The sequence below is a fragment of the Rhinolophus sinicus genome, chromosome 1 (genome assembly GCF_057876585.1).
Source record: "Rhinolophus sinicus isolate RSI-liver-muscle chromosome 1, RSI-T2T, whole genome shotgun sequence".
NCBI lineage: Eukaryota > Metazoa > Chordata > Mammalia > Chiroptera > Rhinolophidae > Rhinolophus > Rhinolophus sinicus.
In genome coordinates this window covers 91,058,402-91,078,843 of record NC_142501.1, presented here as the reverse complement: position 1 = coordinate 91,078,843, position 20,442 = coordinate 91,058,402, and the positions used below count along the sequence as shown (strand labels likewise).

At 43.9% G+C, this 20,442-nt stretch overlaps 1 protein-coding gene and 1 long non-coding RNA gene across 2 annotated transcripts in view; one reads left to right on the top strand and one right to left on the bottom strand.

Annotated features, from left to right (window-relative positions):
- Positions 1 to 20,442, top strand: part of NINJ2 (ninjurin 2) — an 84,201-nt gene that overhangs the window by 10,794 nt on the left and 52,965 nt on the right. The window lies entirely within an intron of this gene.
- LOC109434424 (uncharacterized) lies at positions 5,443 to 19,520 on the bottom strand. Its single transcript, XR_012493814.2, has 4 exons — positions 17,062 to 19,520; positions 16,089 to 16,283; positions 11,044 to 11,604; positions 5,443 to 10,765 (listed from the first exon to the last, which is right to left on the bottom strand). It is a non-coding gene; the product is annotated as an uncharacterized LOC109434424 (long non-coding RNA).

The window sequence follows — 20,442 nt, the reverse complement described above, 5'->3', positions numbered from 1 at the left end:
TCAGTAACTCGATGCCCCCCAAAGTGGCAAAGTGGTCTCTACTTAAGCAGTGGACTGACTGCATCCAGGTGTGAGACGGCATGGGAAAGCCTTTAACTTTGCTCTAGGACGTATCTACTGCCCTTGCTGTCTGCTCCCAAAGCAAGAAAGGGAACCACGGGGGTTTGGGTCTAGACACTACTTGGTGTCTTGGCTACAGAGCCCAGTCACTTAGAGACAACATTGGCTTCGTTGCAAACCAGACCCTCAGAGCCTTAGTTTTCTCATTTCCACCACTGGAATAACGGTACACCTCCCTACAGGGTTCTTGTGAGGATTGAGTGAGAAGACAAAAGTTAAGTTCCACGCAGAGAAGGGGCAGAAATCAAGTGTCCCTTCTCGTCTCCCTTTCCTTAGTGTGCACACCCTCTAGCAGCTGGGTGGATTTAGGCCTGAGGGCTGGAGCTTCCACACAGCAAACGTTTCTTGCTTACAAGTACTACCCTCCCTTCCCCTCCCCCAACCAGGGCTGGGAAGCTGAGATACGCTGCAATCGTGTCCGAGAGCAAGCTGGAAGGGAGGGGGTCAGTTAGGGTCACAGATGGGGTGGTTTTGGAGGGAAGAAACAGCGTACTGTTTCCTGAAGCACTAAATAGCCCTTGATGGATCCTCTGAAAGCTCCAGAACAGACCAGGCCCAGTGCGGCCACGGCGAACCTTGGGCAGCCTGCCTTGTCCTGAAGTGATGCATTCCCTGGCAGAGGCCTTCATGGAAATGTGAATATTCTTTTCATAAAGAGGAGACTACGTCCTCTGAAGGAATACTCGGCAGAATGGCCTTCCCCTTGTCCAAAGTGCCCCCCAAAAGGCAGGGGAGAACCAAGCGGAAAAGGTGGAGCGGCCCGGCAGCCGCTGATTGGCTGCGAAGAGGCCGCCCCTGGGACCACCCGGCCGGCGATCAGGCCCAGGGGGCGGGGTGATCAAGCCAGGGGCGGGACGGGGGGGGGGGGCCCAGAACCCCGAGGGCTAGGCCTGCGAACCCAAAGTCAGCTGACTGCGGCCCTGCAAGCTGCTAAGGGGAAGCGGGCCTTAGGATATACTTCCTCCATCCGGCCTTGGGGCCTCCCTTGCGTTTGGCCTTGAGCTTTTGTTAACGTGGCTTTATCTCTTCCTTCCCCCGTGAGAAGGCCGAGCGCAGTCCTCACCCTTTTCTAAAGCAAAACAACCCCCTCAGTCCCCAGCTCCGCTCGGCCTTTGGCTGGGTCTGCACTGACAGTCCGACTGGCTTCGGGTTGGGGGAGGCAGAGAGGCCTCTTCCTGCCTCTCCCCCTCCCGAGCGGACTGGCCGACGTGTGGGTGGAGCCCAGTCAGGGCTATTTCGGTTGCTTCTTCGCAGAGAAACCTTTCGTTTCCTGCTTAGTTTCCCCTGGGCTTCCCTTATGTTATTAGTAATAATAGCTACCGCTTTCTGAGCCTTTTTCTTGTATCAAGCAAGCACTTTACATATATATTTTTTTTCTGATATTTCAGGGAAACTGAATCTATCATTAACTACAATTTACAGATGAGAAAACTCGAAGTTCAGAGAAATTAATTTGCTGAATGCCCACCTAGTAGAGTGTTGCAACTGGGATTCACATCCTAGGTAGGCTGACTCTGAGCACATTTATCCTGCCATGTTCTCTGGCTGAGGCCTATGCCGGGGCTATGTCGTAGAATGTGGTGGACAGCTAAATTCTACCGGAAAGCCACACTGTTTTCTGTTAAAGAACAACAACAACAAAAATCAATTGAGTAAATTTGGAGATCTAATTGGCTTTATTAAGCGATTCATGAATCTAGCAAGTAGAGATGAGCCTAGAATATGGAAGGTTTTTTTAGACAGAAACTGTGTGGGGATAAGAAAGTTATTAGCAAAAGAAAAGAAAGGATTTGTTCAGGTTACCTTCCCTTGGGGAGGGGGTGCCGTGTCTTATCAGGCAGATTGCCTCACTTTCCTTGGGGGGAGCTATGGAGAGGGTGCATGTGACAGATTACCTCATTGGTACTGACCAGATTTACAGGTTAAGATTACATTCCTGCAGAAGGCTGAAACTGTAATTAGGTCAGATATTAAATCTAGGTTCGGCCTGTGGTTTTCTCTCGAACATTTCAAAGACATTTTGGGGGCCAGACTAGGAAATAACTTAGCCCTAGGGCAATATGAGAAAAGATTTCCCCTGGAACATGTTTCTTTAGCACAGGGATCTATTCAGAGCTAGGCATTCTATTTGTCCAAAGCCTCACCAATTGGAATTCACCTGCAAATCAATCATAAACAAGATCAATCTAGAGAAAGGGAGAGTTCGGAGCGGGGAGCAACTCAGTGTAATCGCTTTCAGGTGCTCAGCATGCTTGAGAAGGGCCACATTCTTCCAGATCCTATACTGCTTTGCTCAAAGAATAGACATATCATCCCAGAACAACCCCTTAGTGAGAGGATAGGAATATTTGAGAAGGTGTAAATGGTAGCTCTGAAAACCGAGTGTTATACACAGGGGTTTTGTTTTGATGAGACAACAGTGAAGCAATGGCTGGTTTTTATTATTTAAAAATAGCACAAGCAATTTGTCAAACAATTTACGAACATAATTACATAAGAGAAAAACCTGAAAACCAGCGGGAGGACCCATACCTTAAGATTCTGTGGGGACAGAGACCCTGAGAGCAGATTCCAGGCTCTCGGCCTCACATGGAAAGGTGCTGGCTCGGGTAGTATATGGCCATCTGCTGTGGCTGGGTGGCCATCAGCTGTGACCAGTTAGCCATTAGCCTCTAATATAACTGCCGTGGCTATGCTGGGGAGTTGGTGGGTTGGCAGAGAAGCGGACGGCAGATTGCGGCTGGCAAGTGCGGTTAGCGAGTGGATTGCGGATCGCGGATCGTGTTGATCCTACTTCCTGTGTCTCACCCAGCCACCAGCAAGACTGTGGTGCAGGAAGACTCCTCGTTGGGGTACTGGCGGATGTTTGCTTTTGTGTCTCAACCAGCTGCCATCGAGAATATAGTGGTATGACTCCCCTATCCATGGCTCCGTTGTTGTTCCTTTTTGGCCTCCCCATATCCTGAGTTCTTGTGTGGGGAGTGGGACCAGAGACCCTGCATGACAGATCCCTACACAGAGTACATGACGATTTATGAAGATCACTTCTTACCCCATCTTCACCCTACAGCCCTCAATCATCTGCTACTGAAGTAGGGAGAGGTCTGTGGCATTCGAGCCAAAGAGGAGGGTGGAGTGGGAGTGATTCTCCTTTAACATATGAGTAAACACAATACAAACTGGACATTTAAAAATAAAAAACACTGCTAAAAGGGGAAGAGCAAGAGAAGTCACCAGATCCCTGGGATGAATTAATGGCCATAGCTGAGCACTGAAGTTCTCACCAGTGCTCACCTCTGGAGTATGTTGCATTAGGAGAACTACACTTCAGCTTTCCTCAGGCCAGAAGCCCTGATATTTACCCTTTTTTTAAAGCTTTAGTTTCCACATTTGTAAGATTAGGAATTTGGATATGATGGCTTCTAGGCTGCCCCCAAGCTGGGAAACTCCTGATTCCGCAATGCCCAGATATTTTCATCATGTGATGCTCAGCTCCTCCATCCCAATAATGTGTTAATCATCTGACTAACTGCTCAGCTTTCCTGCTTGATGACATCATCACTGCCAATTCCAAGTGCACTTGGCTGCCAGAGAGCAAACATTCCATGTGTGAAATGGGGATACATACTGCTGTGACAGTAGGTCTGGCAAATTTGAGGCATACTGATTTAATCTGAAACCGCACGAAATGCAGTGCAGTCTCCAACACAGTATTGGGGACCTGAGCCCGGGGGAAAGCCTCCTAAGTTGCTTTTAGGCAATATCACTTAATGCCTCAAGGCTTCAAGGAGGCAAGAATCAGAGTCCTAGAAACCTTAGGCCTATGATCCTCGGGAAGTTACCAGGTCTACCTCCACCTTTGATCACGTAGGATTCATTACACCTGGACCGTCATCAACCATGCCTGTTAAGATTAGAGCTTCTATTTGATAAGATCCACAGCTGAAGCTAAAACCATCCTCAGGAGTCACTTGCCAGGGATATTTATGTATACCACATGACTAAATATAGTTGTGGCAAATGGTCATGCTCGCTCAGTGACAACCCATAGTTTCCAAAAGGCATCAGGAGCTCCTCATGGGTAACTCAAACCTTCAAATCCACAGATGAAGCTATAAGTTAGGGTGGGGAATGGGATTTTTTTTTCCTTTTCAGTTAATTCTCACACAATGTTCTGAGTGCCATCACTGAGGCATACAAAAGATGTAGAAGCACAGAGAAGGGAGGAAAGTGATGGGGATAGGGACACATTTACTGAACACCATCAGCATAATGGTTAAGAATACAGACTCTAGAGCTAGACTGCTTGAGCTTGAATCCTAGGTCTTCCACTTCCTTGCTGTGCTGTCTAACCTAAGGCAAATTGCTTAACCTCTCTGTGCCTCAGTTTCTTAGAGGACTATTATGAGGGTGAAATGAATTAATTTATGTAAAGCACTAAGAACAATGCCTGCCCCCTATAAGTGCTATATAAGTGTGACTAGTATTGTGGCAACTCCTATGCTAACTGCCTTACACATATTATGTACATAACATTAACAATTCTTTTTGAAAAGGAAAATACAGGAAATTACTGAATTCTACTACACTGGTTATAATGATGTCTGTGACTAGGAGTGTTGTGGGGACAGAGTCCCAAAGAGCAGTTTCCAGGCTCTCAGCCTCACGTGGAAAAGTGCTGGCTTGGGTAGTAGATGGCCGTCAGCTGTGGCTAGTTGGCCATCAGCTGTAATCAGTTAGCCAATTAGCCACTGATATAACTGCCACGGCTGCTCTGATTGGTCAATTGGTCGGTTGGGTGGCAGGCAGAGAAGTGGACAGCAGGTTGCAGGTCGTGTGGATCCAGCCTCCAGTGAGACTATAGTGGTATCACTCCCCTATCTATGGCTCCGTGGGTGTTCCTTTTTGGCCTCGCCATATCCTGCATTCTTATGAGGAGAGAGGGACTAGAGGCCCCGCAGGCCACCCCACACAACAGGTATGTATGAGGAAGGAAATATACATATATGTGGACCAAGCCCTTGTTTCTTCTACAAGTCCCTTCTACATAAAGTATTTCATACTGTACCTGATTGCTCTTTTTTTGACACAATATGAATTGGGGATCTCTCCATATCAAAATTCGTAGATTGACCTCATCCTTTTGACTATTACATAATATAAATATACAGCATACAGTATACACAGAAATATTTACACATTCCCATATAGTTATTGTATATCTAATGTTTACTTTGTACAGTACAGGATGTGGGAGGAAACATAGATAGCAAAGCAACATAGAGCATGGTTCCCCAAGAAGCTTGTAACTTTATGGAGGAATTGGGGACTCAGATGAAATAATCAAAGACCAGTACAAGAAGGTATGTAATACAATTTTAAATTGAATTTAAAACTAAGTGTCAATGCTAGTAATTTAATAGGAAACAACAACGCACTGTATATAATACTGGAGCTGAGGGCCTGCCTTCTAGAAGCCCTGGCTGGGCCAGAGAAGAAATTTACCCATTAGTTCTTCCAGCCTCTTGAAAAATTACTCAAGACAAGAAGGACAAGTCTACACTCCCTTAACAAGCTGCAACACAGCAGCATGCTGGTGTCCCAGCTGGAGGTGGAATGCAGCAGGCCTAGGTGTTCTCCTGCACGTGGGCAGCACCTTCCTTCTAACGCCGTGCAGGGGACTGTTCTCACCTCCATTGTCTGATGGAGGCGTCTGCTGTTCTCCTGGAATCCCATGGAGAGCAGATCCTGCAAGGCCCAGCAACTCTGCTCAAGGAGCCAGAACGGGAACTACATTTTTGGAGGTCCTCAGACCTTTGGTCCTGCTTCCTTGGGAAGGATTCACAGGGTTCTGAGAGCAGTTGCCCCAGAGGGCCAAGCTGAGGACGTTCTGTTCTCAGGTATTCATAAGCTTTTGCCAAGACTGTATTTCTTTTACTCCACCCCTAAGTGCTAATCACTGCTAAGTCAGTAACACCTGGTTGCCACAGAGAATTAGATTGTGTCAAAGCCCACACTTGACATTCCTTCTGCAAGGCCCTACCCAGCAGCATTTTAAAACCTTAGTTGCAGTAAACCTTTTGACCCCATTTTTGACTACTTATACTTCTATACATGCCTTTCTCTCTATACTGATGGGATAGTCAATAAATAGAAGAATATTTACTAGGCACTTACTACGGATTTAGCTCTGTACAAAGCATGAGGCTGGGGATCTCGGGGAAGGGGGTTATAAGAAAAGTGAGACATGGCCCTACCCTTGGGGACTTAAAATCTTGCTACACACAAGAATACAACACAGTAGAACCTGAAGTGGTCAAGGTAGGTGGCATAGATATGTCTCACCCAAATGACCTCTCAACTACTTCTGGCAACTCTGAGACATGAATTCAGTAAAACAGGATGACCCAATGTGGCAAATAGACTAACATTTTGCTCACAGAGTCACAGAAAATCAGCGTATCCTTGGTCACTTGGGAACCAAAATGACTACCCCATTTTTAACTCTAACTTTATATTTTCTAATACAGAAATGTAGAAAGACTAGTACGGAGAATATCCTTGAACTTTTCATCAATTTTGCATATTTACTGTATTTCTTTCTATAGATACACATTCTTACCTTCCATTTGATAGTAAGTTGCAGACACCATCCCTAAATACTTCAACATGTATTCTCCTACATCACCCCAACATCAGTATCAATCACTTGGAAGAAATTCAGCACTGATTTACAGTTCATAATCACCTTTCCCAATTGTGCACACAACAATGCCCTCTATAGCTTTTCTCCCTTCTTTAAAATTAAAACATAATCAAGGATTACTCACTGCATTTGGATGTCCTGTCTCTTAAGTCTCTTTTAATCTATAATAGTACCCTACTCCCTTTTTTATGTCAGTCATTCAGGAGAATGACCCACAATTTGGATTTGTCTAATTGTTTCCTCATTTTTGAAGAGTGTAGGTCAGTCATTCAGGAGAATGACCCACAATTTAGATTTGTCTAATTGTTTCCTCATAACTGGATTCAGATTCTATTTGTTTTTTAAATTATTGTGGTAAAATATCTGTACCACAGATTTTACCATTTAATCATGTTTAAGTGTATAATTCGGTGATATTTACTACATTAATAATATTGTGCAACCATGAACTCACCACTATCTATTTCCAGAATGTTTCCATCATCACAAACAGAAATTCCATATTCATTAAACAATAACTCCCCATTTCCCTTACCCCCAGCTCCTGGCAACCATCATTCTACTTTCTGTGGAATTTGCCTATTCTAGGTACCTCATATAAGTAGAATCATACAATATTTATTGTTTGTTTTTTTTCACTTAACATAATGTTTTCAAGTTTCATTTGTGTTATAGCATGTGTCAGAATTTCCTTCCTTTTTAAGGCTGAATAATATTTTCTTGTATTATAGAACACATTGTGTTTATTCATTTGTTGATGGACACTTGGGTTGTCTCCAACTTTTGACTATTGTGAACACTAGTGTACAAGCACCGCTTTGAGTCGCTGCTTTCAGTTCGTTTGGGTAGATACCTAGGAGTGGAATTGCTGGATCGTATGGTAACTCTATGTTTAACTTTTTGAGGAACCGTCATACTGTTTTCCACAGCAGCTGCGTAATTTTACATTCTCACCAGCTTTCAATACTAATGAGGCGTCCAATTTCTCTATATCCTTGCCAATACTTTTTTCTTTTTTATAATAGTCATCTTAATGGGCAAGAAGTCTTACCTCATTGTGGTTTTCATTTGCATTTCCTTAATGATTAATAATGTTGAGTATCTTTTTATGTGCTTATTGGCCATTTGTATATCTTTTTTGGAGAAATGTCTATTCCCGTTGTTTGTCCATTTTTGAATTGGGTTCTTTGTTTTTTTTGTTGTTGTTTTTCTTTAAGTTATAGGAGTTATTTTTATGTTCTGCATATTAATCCCTTATCAGATGTATGATTTGCAAATATTTTTTTTCATTCTGTGGGTTGTCTTTTCACTCTCTTGATAGTGTCCTTCAATGACAAGTTTTTAATTTTTATGAAGTCTAAATTACCTATTTTTTCTTGTGTTATCTGTCATGTTGGTGTCATATCCAAGAAATCATTGCCAAATCCAATGTCATAAAGATTTTTCCCTTCTGTTTTCTTCTAAGAGTTTTATAGTTTTACCTCTTTTTTTTTTTTTTTTTTTTTTTAGTTTTTTTTTTTTTTTTAGTTTTACCTTTTAAGTTTAGATATTTAATCCATTCTGAATTAATTTTTATATATGGTATAAGGTAAAGGTCCAATTTCAGTGGGAATATCCAACTTTTCCAGCACCATTGGTTGAAGAAACTGCCTTTTCCCCATTGACTAGCCTTGACACCCTTGTCAAAAAACAATTATTTCTGGCTAATTGTTTCTGGGCTCTGTATTCCATTGGTCTATATGTCTGCTGTGTTCCATTTTAAGTCTATGGTTTCTTCCAATCTCTTTCTCATTCTTGTACCCACTCCCTCAAAGAGAAGGAGAATGAGGAGTTAAAGTCTTAGAGGCAAAGGAATTTAATGTTGTGATGAAAATTGAAATAGTTGGCAAAATCTCCAAAGGCGGGGCCTTTTGGGGATTGTTAAAGAGGAAGAGTAAATTCAGATTCAGAGTTTAGGGTGAAGGATACTGGTATGAAGATGCAAAGGCAGGAATGCGTCAGCTATCTGGGGACAGTGAGAAGGCCAGTGTGTCCAGATCAGAGGGTGTGTGTGGGAGAGCACTAGTGTCTATGTGGGGTGTGGTAAATTATGTAGGATTTTTAAATAACTCCACAAAGGAATGTGTACTTGATTTAGTAGACAGTAGGACACCTTAAAAGTTCTTAAATAACATGATTAATTTTTTTAAATAGAGGAATGGGGCATTGCTTTAGGTAAGTTGGTGTAGGAGGGGTGTGAGAGATTCTTAGAGAAGAAGAATTGATTCAGCGATTCAGTTTTCATAGGATTTCCCTGGAAAGAAAAGTAGTAGATATTTACCCCGAGTACAACATCAGACTGAGGTGTATTTTGTAACCCTTCTAAATGAAATCCACTGTTAGAAAATGCAGTGGATCTAAGATCCTACGAGATCTTGCCCAAGTTCAAGCCGGCCCACTAACCTTTTGTGTTAATGGCATAAAATTTCCACTTCTGGTTCAGGTTTGCTTTGGCATTCTCCCCAGATTGCCTCACTGTGGGGCCATGTTTCCAAAACTTCCAAGCTACAGGCAGGGCTATAATTTTAGTTTCCTCTTTCTGCAAAAGGTCGAGTTTTTGAAAGCTCTTAGTGGATCAACTGGAATTGGTCTATGTTGAGAAGGAGCATGAAAACTGGGGAACATTGCAGTTGATCTTTAGAGCCTCCTCCCCACTCCTTCCCTCCTCCATTACCCTAGATGCTAAGCCTAGTATTTTCTCTCCATTTAGTGCTTCCCCACAGCAGCTGGAAATTACCTGTGATGCACACATGTGGTTCGGGCTGCTCAGTCCCAGCTGAGCCTTGTCAGCTGATATTTGGTGTGGGGCAGGATGTCACAGGAAAAGAGAGGGTAAGCAGGAGGTGTCCTGTGGGCTGGAACCAGGGGAAATACAAGGACCCCTGTCAACATTCCTGAGCGCAGTGTTGGACAGTGGCATGTGAGGAGCCATTAGGTTGATTCCCCTGTGGTCAGGGGCTGGCTGCATTTTCATCCTCCCTTCCTGGCCTGAACACTCCCAACACTGGAATTTCTTCAGTGGCTACTGTGTTTGGTTTTCAACCAGGACAAACAAAGAAAAGAGATTTGTTTTCCTGTCTGTTCTTGCTGAATGGAATCTCTGATTCTACTTACTGGTTATGCCTTAGACACCCTTGGGCTGGTTAGGATCTTAAACTCTGAACGTATGGGACTCCTAGCTTTACTGAACCCTTTTCCATACTTCATCCTCCCCCTCACCCCCGGCGTCCCTTCAGTCTATGGGTAATTCTGCAGCCAATTCCCAGCTAATATTCCACCCACAAATTGCTATTTCAGTTGAACTTCCCCAAACTTGAGAATCCTTACCAAATATTTTGGGCTTCCTCACAATCTTGTTATCTTCTCATCTGCCTGCCTTTCTGGTATGATTTTGAAGTGGTAAAAAAATCTCTAATTTTAAAAGGCATATGGTAAGCTTGCCCCTAAGCAGTGTTGCAGAAAGCTAGAGTTCTTTCTACCCTATTCGTACCTTATTACAGCCTGCCAGGAATTTCAGATAAAATTTCCTAGAAACCTTTGTGCTTTAGTGGGTTTTGTTTTGTTTTGTTTTCCATGGGGTGAGAAGCAAGAAAAGGGCTTGTGAATCAGAATGATTAAAAATGACACGCACACACAACACAAGGAGAGGCTTTGCACTTCCCATTTTTGATCCAGGGCTCAGGAGGCAGAGGCAACTCCAGGTGAGTGAATTTGCAGATGCCCGTGCATGTCTGGAACATTCCCCAAGGGTCATTAGAGACTGTCCAGTGGGAGTGTGGGGGCCAGCCTTCCGTTTTGGTTTTCTTTCAGAACTTTTGTCCAGAGACCATCCTGTTCTGTTATACACATACCCACTGCCGTCTCCAAATTGCTGGGTTGAGTAGAACAGCACTCGAGTGCCTGGCATTGGGTTAGAAATAGAAAATGAGCTGGCAAGATCCTGGTCCGAAGCGTAGGACAGGGGCTGTTGCTGAGTCCTTCCCCGCAAACCCTTCTGCATTTTGCCTCTCCTTCTTCCCCCCATAGCCCTAGAGCCTCACCCCATCCTCACTCAACCCGTGAAGGCATTTTTAAATGTTTTCAAATATGCCCTTGATTCTTGCACATATTTAAGAAGTAGCTCTTCCCCTCCAGAATGTTAGGCATAAAGTTGACCTCCTTCCTTCTCCCTCACTCACTTGGGTCAGTGGATCAGGCCACGCTGCTGAGCTAGGAGTGTTCAGAAGGGAGCTTGCAGCGAGGTGCCCACAGAAGCCTCTGAGTGAGGGAACCCGCTGGGCTGGGAGGGTTGTGCTCCTTGGGGATGTGCTGTTTGCAGGCTGTATTTAGAAGCAGCATTCCTGCTGGTAGAAAGCAGTGGCCCACTCTGGCTATAATTATGACGAGAAAGTCACTTTCTTTCAGGAACTCTGTTTTCAGGTGTTTACCATTTTCTTTAAAATGAAAAAAAAAAAAAAAAAAAAGAGGCCGTGCAGGCAGGCAGTCCCCAGTGCATTCTCAGTCTCCTGAGGAAGGAACGTGGGGGCAATTTGGTAAAATTTCGCTCTGCTCTCTTGGACTTACCTGAGGACAGGAGCTGAGGTGGGGCCTTAGGGACAGCAGGACTGCTCAGAAGGGAGCTTGCAGCAAGGTGCCCACACCAGCCTCTGAGTGAGGGAACCCAGCAGGGGCTGAAGATTCTCGGTTTCCTCACCTAGACAGTCAGCGAAGTCTTGAGTAGCGTCATTGCATAAATGGACCTGGAAGACAGGATTCCTGGGTGGTGTTCCCACTCCCCCCTTTATCGGACCAACGCTATTTCCATCCAGGTAGCACTGCATAGTGGCCAATGGAGCCAGACCACCTAGGTTCTAATTCCACATTCCTAGTGGTGTGACCTGCTTGCTTGTTGTGTGAACTGGGGCAAGTTCCTGAATAATTGAACCTGCTTTATAGGATTATGGTGAGGATCAAATGAGTTAATGCATGCAAAGTGGGTAAGGTAGGGACTGGTGTATATTATGTAAGTATTACTCTGAGGACTTTTGTTCTTTCATTGTCTGTAAAAGGAGGAAACGCTACTAACTGTTACGCTTGTCACTCTGCACCATGGAGAGGAAGAGCGTCCATTGTGTGCAGAACGCTGTAACATTGAGGAGATGCAGAGGCTTTTACCCTCTGGGAGGGGAGGAGAGACTCCTCAGCAAGATCCTCAGAGAATATGCAAAAAGGAAACAAAATCTGCACCTTGCTTTCCCTTATGGAAAGTGGCACGAAGCAGAGGCCTGACAGAGGCCTGGGGAGCCGTGGGCTTCTCCACCTGGAGCGGCTTATCAGCTCCGCCTGAGGATCAAAGAGAGCTGTAGAGGGAGTCTGCAGGCCTCTATAGGCTTGGCCTTGATCTTGGGGCTGCAGCTCCCTGCCTTCTGATTGGCCTGTCCCTGTGGCCGGTCCTCACGCCTGAGGCCTCCTGTCTGGCACAGGCTGTGAAAGAGGAGCCGGAACACAGATAGGAGTTGACCTTGCCGACTGGGATTTTGGCAGGGGTCTCTCAAGCAGCTGATGGACTCCTGTCATCATGCCCCAAATCTGCCCCAGGGCATTCTGGCTCCACCTCCTGGCCTCACCCCACACTCTGAGCCCAGGCTCTGGGCACAGTGGTGCCATCTTTAGTGTGCTATGGCTGTGCCCACCAAGTTGCCCCTGCCTCTCTTGAACCCCCCAGCCCATTCTAGGCTTTTATACTCAGAATCCTCCTTTCTTTGCTTTATCCATGCAAATCCTTCCCAAATCTGTCAAGATCCTCTTCAATCTCATCTTCTCCATGAAGCTTTCCCTGATTGCCCATCTCACACAACCAGCCTCACTGTCCTAAGTTTCCTAGTTATCTAGTCCATTCATTTGGAAATTTAAAATATACTTAATTATATTTCCCAAAAATATTCAAGCACCTGTTTCATTGCAAGGTGCCAGGGGTGGGTTTTGGGGAATCTATAAAAGTAAAGGACAGAACTGTCTTCTATCAAGAAATTTGAAGTCTAAGGGGATGGCCTGGAAAATTCCCTATTGCCCTATGTTGCTTTTCAGGTCTGATGTTATTATTTAACTCAGTAATAAAATAATAATAATAAATGTGGGGTGCTTGCTCTGTGCCATTACTGTACTAAAAACTTTACACTAGCTATCTGGTCCTTGGTGATACTCCTCTAAGACAATGAATCCTACTTTACAGATAAGGCAACCAAGATGCAGGTTAATATTTCCCAGTGTCATCTAGTGAGAAAGTTTTTGAACCAGGAGGCCTAACTCCATTGTTTATATCTTATCCATGTGCTGTATTTTCCTGTGTTTCACCTCTCCTATTCCAATAGAATGAATTCTTTGCAGGCCGGCACCTGTCTCATCCTTCCTCACAGCCCCTGCAGCACTTAGCACATCACTGACTTGTAGGTAGGAGGCATACATAGGTCGTAAGACCTCAATAAATACTCAGGGATGCCGTGGTTAACAGGCCCTAAAGCAGAGAGGAGAAGGATTGTCCAAGGATTCTTAGTTCTGGGGCAATGAAATGCCCCCAAACTTTTTTGGGAAAAGAAAGCAGGAGTCCAGGGCCCAAACACTGCTGTGTCCTGCCACCTTGCTAACCCAGTTCTTTCTCCAGGCCTCCACGTTACCATGGAGGCAGCCAGCTGGTCGTTAGGAAGGCTTCATACGAATATCTCTTTATCCCATGGACATTAAGAACCAGCCCAGATGCCTTAGTGACTTCAGGTTACTGCTTACCAGTACTAGGGAGTCCCACACATGGACTGGAACTGGAAATGTGCTGTCTTGAGGACTGACTCATCCCATCCCCAAATTTACCAGCCTCCAGCCTCCCTCAGGATTTCTCACCATATCTGCCAGAGTGATTATACGTCTGAGAACAGAGAGTACTTCGAACAAGAAAATATCCATCCTCATTCAAGAGGACAGATTCTCTGACGTTTAATTAAAATCTTACGTTGTAGTTATTCACCTATCATGTTGTTTATTCATTGTTTGCCTAGTATAAGAAGTTATGTAAGCACTGAGGGCACACACAAAAACTAGTTTCCTGCCCTCCAGCAGTTTATAATGTAATAAAAGAGATGATTATAGCTCTATACACATCTACAATGTGAGTCATATGATACTGATTATCATATCAACCATTTATTAGTTGCTTACCCTTTCCCTCTGTGCTAATAAGTATTTTCACAGACATTATTTCATTTAATCTTTATAAAAATCTGAATATAATTATCCCCATTTTATATACGATGGAACAAGCTCTGAGAAGTTAGTTTGTAGCAGAGCTATAATTCACACCTAGGTTTGGTGGACCTCAAAGTCTGCTCCTAACAACGACACTGTATTGCTCCCTTGAGAGGTCCAAACAGTGAGTACCAATGAAAACAGAGGTCAAGGTCACTTTAGGCTTAGTTGACCAAAAGTAGCTTGGTGGAAGTCTCCTGTAGAAGTTTCCTCCTCTAAATGATCCTTCCCACTGTGACGACCCAATTTTTTTTTTATTTTTTTTTTACTTTTTCTCCAACCTTGCCTCCACAGAACTACCAAATTAATCTTCCCAAGATACAGCTATGATCATCATGAACTCCTCCGCTCAGAAACCTTCAGGGTTTCCTCTCAAAATCCTAAACTACTATTAATCCTGACATTCAAGGACCTCCACTGGCCAAGTCCATCCTGGATTTCCAGCCTTCTCTTTTTCTACTCCCCTTCCCTGTGTTCTTGTCAAACAGAACTACAGTTGTCCCTTGAACAGCATGGGGGTGAGGGGCACTGGCCTCCCACATAGTCAAAAATTCATGTATAAGTTTTTACTCCCCCAAAACTTAACTACTGATAGCTTATTGTTGACCTTACCAATAACGTAAACAGTTGATTAAGACATATTTTGTATGTTATATGTGTTATATATACTGTATTCTTATAATAAAATAAGCTAGAGAAAAAATATTAAGAAAATTATAAGGAAGAAAAAATACAGTTATAGTCTGTATGTATTTATTTTTTAAAAATCTGCATATAAGTGGACTCCGCAGTTCAAACTGGGTTGTTCAAGGGTCAATTGTATTAGCTCTTCACATATAGGCTCCCCATTACTGCTTCCAAGTCTCTTTTCATTTCATTCCTTCCACTTAGAATGCCTTTTCCTCGTCTTTGTCTCTCCAATCCTTACCCATCCTTCAATGTCCCACTTAAATGTCACATGCTATGTGACAGTTACCAAGCTAGGGCAAATATATATTTTATATATATGTACATGTGTATGTATATATATTTTTACCTTGTATTGTGGTTTATTTATGCATCTTATTTGCTCCACTAGGCAGCAAGCTTTTGAAAGCAGAATTCAAATCGCATGCATTCTTATATTTTCTCATGTCCTAGTACGTCTTTATGTTCCCCCATATCCTCCATATCCTAGTATGCTAACCTAATTAGAGCTCTGTAAATACTTATTGGATAAAGTAATTTTAAAAATTAAAGAATAATGTTAATAACCAATGTTACCCCAATAAATTTAATTAAAATAAATAAATAAATAAAAATAAAAGAAAGAATGGCATTAAACTCACCAAATAAATAAATAAATAAAGTCAAATAATAAAATAATTAGGTGGAATGATTTGAACATGTAGGGCCCACCCCTGCCAATCTTCCTTCGAAGTGCTCATACCCTCACGCAACCTATAAAGATACCTAGACAACTATAGGTTTCAGGTCTTAGAATGCTGAGATAGAATTGAACCCAGTAGGATAAGATTATAGAGAAACAATGAAACATTTGCATAGTACATTGTAGAGGAAAAGGATGGAACACAGAGTTCAGGGTGGGGATAGAGGAAGGGCTGTAATAGCAATGAATTTCATTCTTGAACTATTGCCCAATATCCTGGTATTTGGGGAATTTACTTCCTTTGCCTGGTACAAACTGTGGCTCCCTGGCCAAGCCTGGCAGCTTGAATTCTCACTGGTGGACCTGTTGGTTTTCCCCTGAGCCCCTCCAGACCTACTGCCCTCTCAGTCATCCCAGGGCACATGTTAGATGGAAACTAAGTGTAAGGATGGATGCTCTTGGATCAGCTGAGCTTGGGATCAAGTTGATAAATAACCACTGGGCTTTTAGATTCAGAGCGATGTTTTGTGTGGATGGGAACAACCTCCCCGACTTTGGCTTATTCATTCAGGGACTCACAGAACTGAGCAGGCTAAGCAGGTTGCCTCAGCAGGCGGATGAGCCCTAGGAAAAGATATCTTCACACAGGATCTGCAGGTAAAGGAGACCTGCCCCAGTGGGTAGGTGGGAGGAAGGGTGGAAGCTGGGAGATCCTTCGCGGGGACATGAGCAGCTTTCCATTTCAAGGACTACCGGTCTGCAGATCCACAGTTCCTAGGATGGAAACATGAAAATAGGACTGTTGAGAGGGACTCATCACTCTTCAGTGGACTCTGTTCCTAAGCCCCTGTTTCGGTTCCCTTCACCTTACACCAGCTTCCCAGAGAACCTAGCCTTGAGGTGGTCAACTTTTCTGATGCTCCACCTTAGAGCATGCAGCCTTTTTCTGATCCAGTATTCAAAATCTAAGAAGCCTACACTGGCAGTTGGGTAAGAGGACAGTTAGAGGTCCCATTAAAAGTCCTATGGGACTTTTAGAGCTTAAATCTATGAAAAGCTAATAGAAGGTAATTTAAAAATTATTGAAATCAACCCATACAACATCAGCATTTCCTAACCTGGAGCCTATGATTCTCCAAGGAGGTCCGTGGTGAGTTCAAGTGGTGATGAACCTCCTGAAATTATGTGTTGAATTATACATGTATGTATGTGTAGGTATGGCTGCATTTTTTCTGGAACAGGGTCCATAACCTTTATCAGATTCTTAAAGGGGCTGTGACCTCCCGAAAAGTTAAACAAAACAAAATGCCGCATGTTTCTAGAGGATAAAGGTGGGAACTGAGTGTCAGGGGAATTTGGAGGACATTCCAGCTCCTCCCACTTCCCATGTGTTGCAAACATGTGTGCAGTGGGAAACAATGACAAATACAGGGAAGGGACAGGTCACTTTTTAAAAAAGACCTCCAAACTGATATAGAATCCTGATATAGATTTCCCATATTTTCTTACAAAAGTTGTCTTCCTCTCCTTAAGTAACACTACGCTTTCTTACCTGTCCCTCTTCCTTCCATTTTGTCTTCACTGCTACAGGAGAATCTATTCTAGTAGATGCTATTTGTTCAAGGAGATTGAGGCAAAACGGGAAGGGGTGCTTGTTTGTCAGGCTGGAATGAGGAGCCGTGGTCCAGGAAACATTGAGTACGTCCTTTATCTGATCCAGTAGGAACCAACATTTTCAAGCTTGTGCTTCTTTAAAACTTCAAAAACGCCGTTGGATTCCTCCAAGGGATTGTAATTATACTTTTAGTATCTATGAATAAACAAATTCATGATGGTAAAAAGCTACAGTGCCTTCCATAATATTTTAATATGTATTTTTAAAAGTTCTGCAGCATCTCTGTGTGTTTGAAAACTAGCTCAGCACCTACGTGTGAGACAAATTATTGATTTGGTTTGTAGGCAGTGTTTGGTTTGCATGGATCCAAGGACCCCAATGCTGTAATTATGACCTTCTCCCCTTCCCACAAAGTGGGATGCACTGGTCTAATTTAAGCTCTTCACTTTATAGATGAGGAAACCGTGGTCCAGAAAAATGAAACTCCTAGTGAGGTGGGGTGGAGCCATTCCAGAACTCAGGTCTCCTAATTACCTCCTGGGCTTTTCGCAGAATGCCCAGTTAACTGTAGAATATTCTTAGGGCTTCCAATCTCCCATTGGCCCTGGAACTGACTCCTCTCCCACACCCATACCCACACTTCCCACACTCTCCCTTCACTGAGAGGTCTCCAAAGGGCCCCAGAGGGAAGAAATGACTCTTTAGGGTTTTCCATATCTGGGAAACAATCAGACAAGAGAGTCAACTGCAAGACCAGGCCTTGGCAACAAACTGGTAGCTATAACAGTGGCTACCATGGGCTGAGGGTGCCAGCCATGGGTTATGCCCCACCCCATTTAGTTCTTTCTTTTTTTTTTTTTTTTTTTTTTCCATTTAGTTCTTTCAACAACCCTGTGAGTTAAGTATTACTATTATCATCTTCATTTCACAGATGAGGACACTGGAGCTTAGAGAAGTGAATGAAAATGGCACAGAGTTACTAAATCCTTGGAGATAGGATTCAAAGCCAAGTCTACATTGAGACCCTGCGATGGTAACCACCATGCTATACAAGGCTGATGAGGCTAGGACTCTCGAGTTCTCATGAGGACTAAATTATTTTGCTACCTCTTTACTCAAGGAATCATTCTAAACCCAGACAGAGCGTACCAGTAATATGTAAGCCCCTCTCTTCCAGGACACCGAAAGTATCTTTGCCACAACTTCCCGTGACCCAGGTGGGCTCCACAGATGATGATGCTCGACCCTTGAGGGCAGAAGCTCTTATTCTTTACACTTCTGATTCTAGCGCACAGCCTGTGTACGGCGGAGGTTGGAAAGGTTGAGATCCCGTGCTCATTTCTACCTCTGCCCAAGCTGTTTCCCATCCTAAAACGCTCCCTCTATAATTCATCCTCTAACTAAAGAGTATAGGCCTATGGTAGGTAAAGATTTTCCTACTCTATGAAACCCTTTCAGAACTACATGAATTCACACATTGTTTTCATTCCTTCTGGATCATTTTCTCTTTGGACTTAAACACAGCTTCTGCCTTTTGACTTCTGTGTGAAAGTCATACCCCCACCATGCTCCTTGAAAAGCAGGGGCCAAATGTATTCTGTAACCCCAGCCCCAAGTACACAGCTTGGGGCTGTACATACCATGCACTGGTAATAAACACTTCCTGAATTATATCCGATGGTCCTTAGAACAAATTCCCTCCCTCCTGGACCATTCATTCTGGCTATGGTTTCCCTCCAAAGAAACTGATGGCCTCCCACTCCTTCCGCGATTCCCCAGGAGGCTCATGAGCTTTGAAAGTGCTGGGGTTTGTTTTTGCTGCCTTGTCAGATAGAAGCCTGACCTTTCTGAGAATCTTTTGTCTGTGGCGCCATGTGGCTCTGCCCGGAAGACGTTAAGTCCAGTTTTTCTGTACCTGAGCAGAGCTCTCCTAGAGCCCTCAGAGACCATTCAAGGCTTTGACAGCTCAGTCTTTTAAAACCACCTGAGTGCAGGCAGTGGGTTAAAGGCAAGATACAGAGGAAAGTGTGTGTGTGCAGTGTTTTTCAACACCCTTGTCACTTTCTCAAGGGCTCTTGTTAACCAAGGGTGTTTGCCTTTTGCTACCCTGGGAGGCCGAGAGCCTCTTTTCTCTTCAGACTGAGACAGAACGTCTGGGGTAAGAGGCAATTCAGCTCCTGATCTAACACCACTGTCTCCTCAGAACACAGAGATCTGGCATTGTGACTGAGCAGGCCCTCCAGCCACAGTGTTATCCAAGTGACCTTAACTGGGTCACCCTAGATTGCTAACTGAAGCCTGCTGGGAGACTCGAGCAAGACACGTGTCTCTCTGAACCTCAGCTGCTTCGTCTGTAAAATGGAGGTGTGGGCATTGATCACTAAGCCCCTTCCTGCACTCACGTTGTACAGCCCTAAAATAGCACTGCCTTTCAGGACTTCCCCCACCTGTACCCCAACCCTGCCCCTGAACCCCACAGGATTTTAACTCACTGTAGGCAACGCTGAACCTTGGCGTTGGCCAGCTAGGAGTCAGGATGGTCCTATTGAAAGAACGGGGTTGCTGCCATCCAGCACCCTAGAAAACTGCAGAAGGGGACAGGGGGCCTTTTATGTCGTTTGACATGAAATCAATAAATCAGATTCTCCCATAGTTACCTTTGGAAAATGCTTTATCCATTTCCAATTACCAGAGTACTATTATCCACTGAATAATTTTAATAACAATAATAATATCTGAAATTTTTACCTGTTCTTTACAGATTATAAAATGGTTTTACGTCTGCTGTCTCATTTTTAAATCCTCATGAAAATCCCATGTAGAAGACAGAGATTATTATTCCGATTTTGCAGAACAGATAAAAATGGAACATTTTACCTAAGTTGCTCAACCAGAATGATAAAGATGAGAATGAATGTACTATGTGCTAAATAGAAACCATGGGAACCCAGAAGCCAGGAGCAAATGCATACCTTTTAAGCTTGCTTTCTTTACCATGAGAGAACGCAGCATGAGCATTGAAGGAGCAGCTCAGTAATATGTGCATCATATGCAAAGAACACGTAAACTTGGTTCTGGAGTTCCTCGACCAAGAGCTTGTTGGTGTTTTGCAACGGGACCCGGCAGTGCTTGTTCCATGCCTTCGCCAAGCAAGAGGCAGAGAAAGTGGAGGAGATTGTGAGGGAAGAGCATATTGGGCCATCTCTAGCCCACTTTGTTGTTTCTCCTGATAATTTTTGTGTGGGGTGGGGGAGAGAGTGGAAAGGGAGGTAGGGATCTCTGGCTAGTCAAGGCCTTGGAAAAGAGGAGAAAGTACGC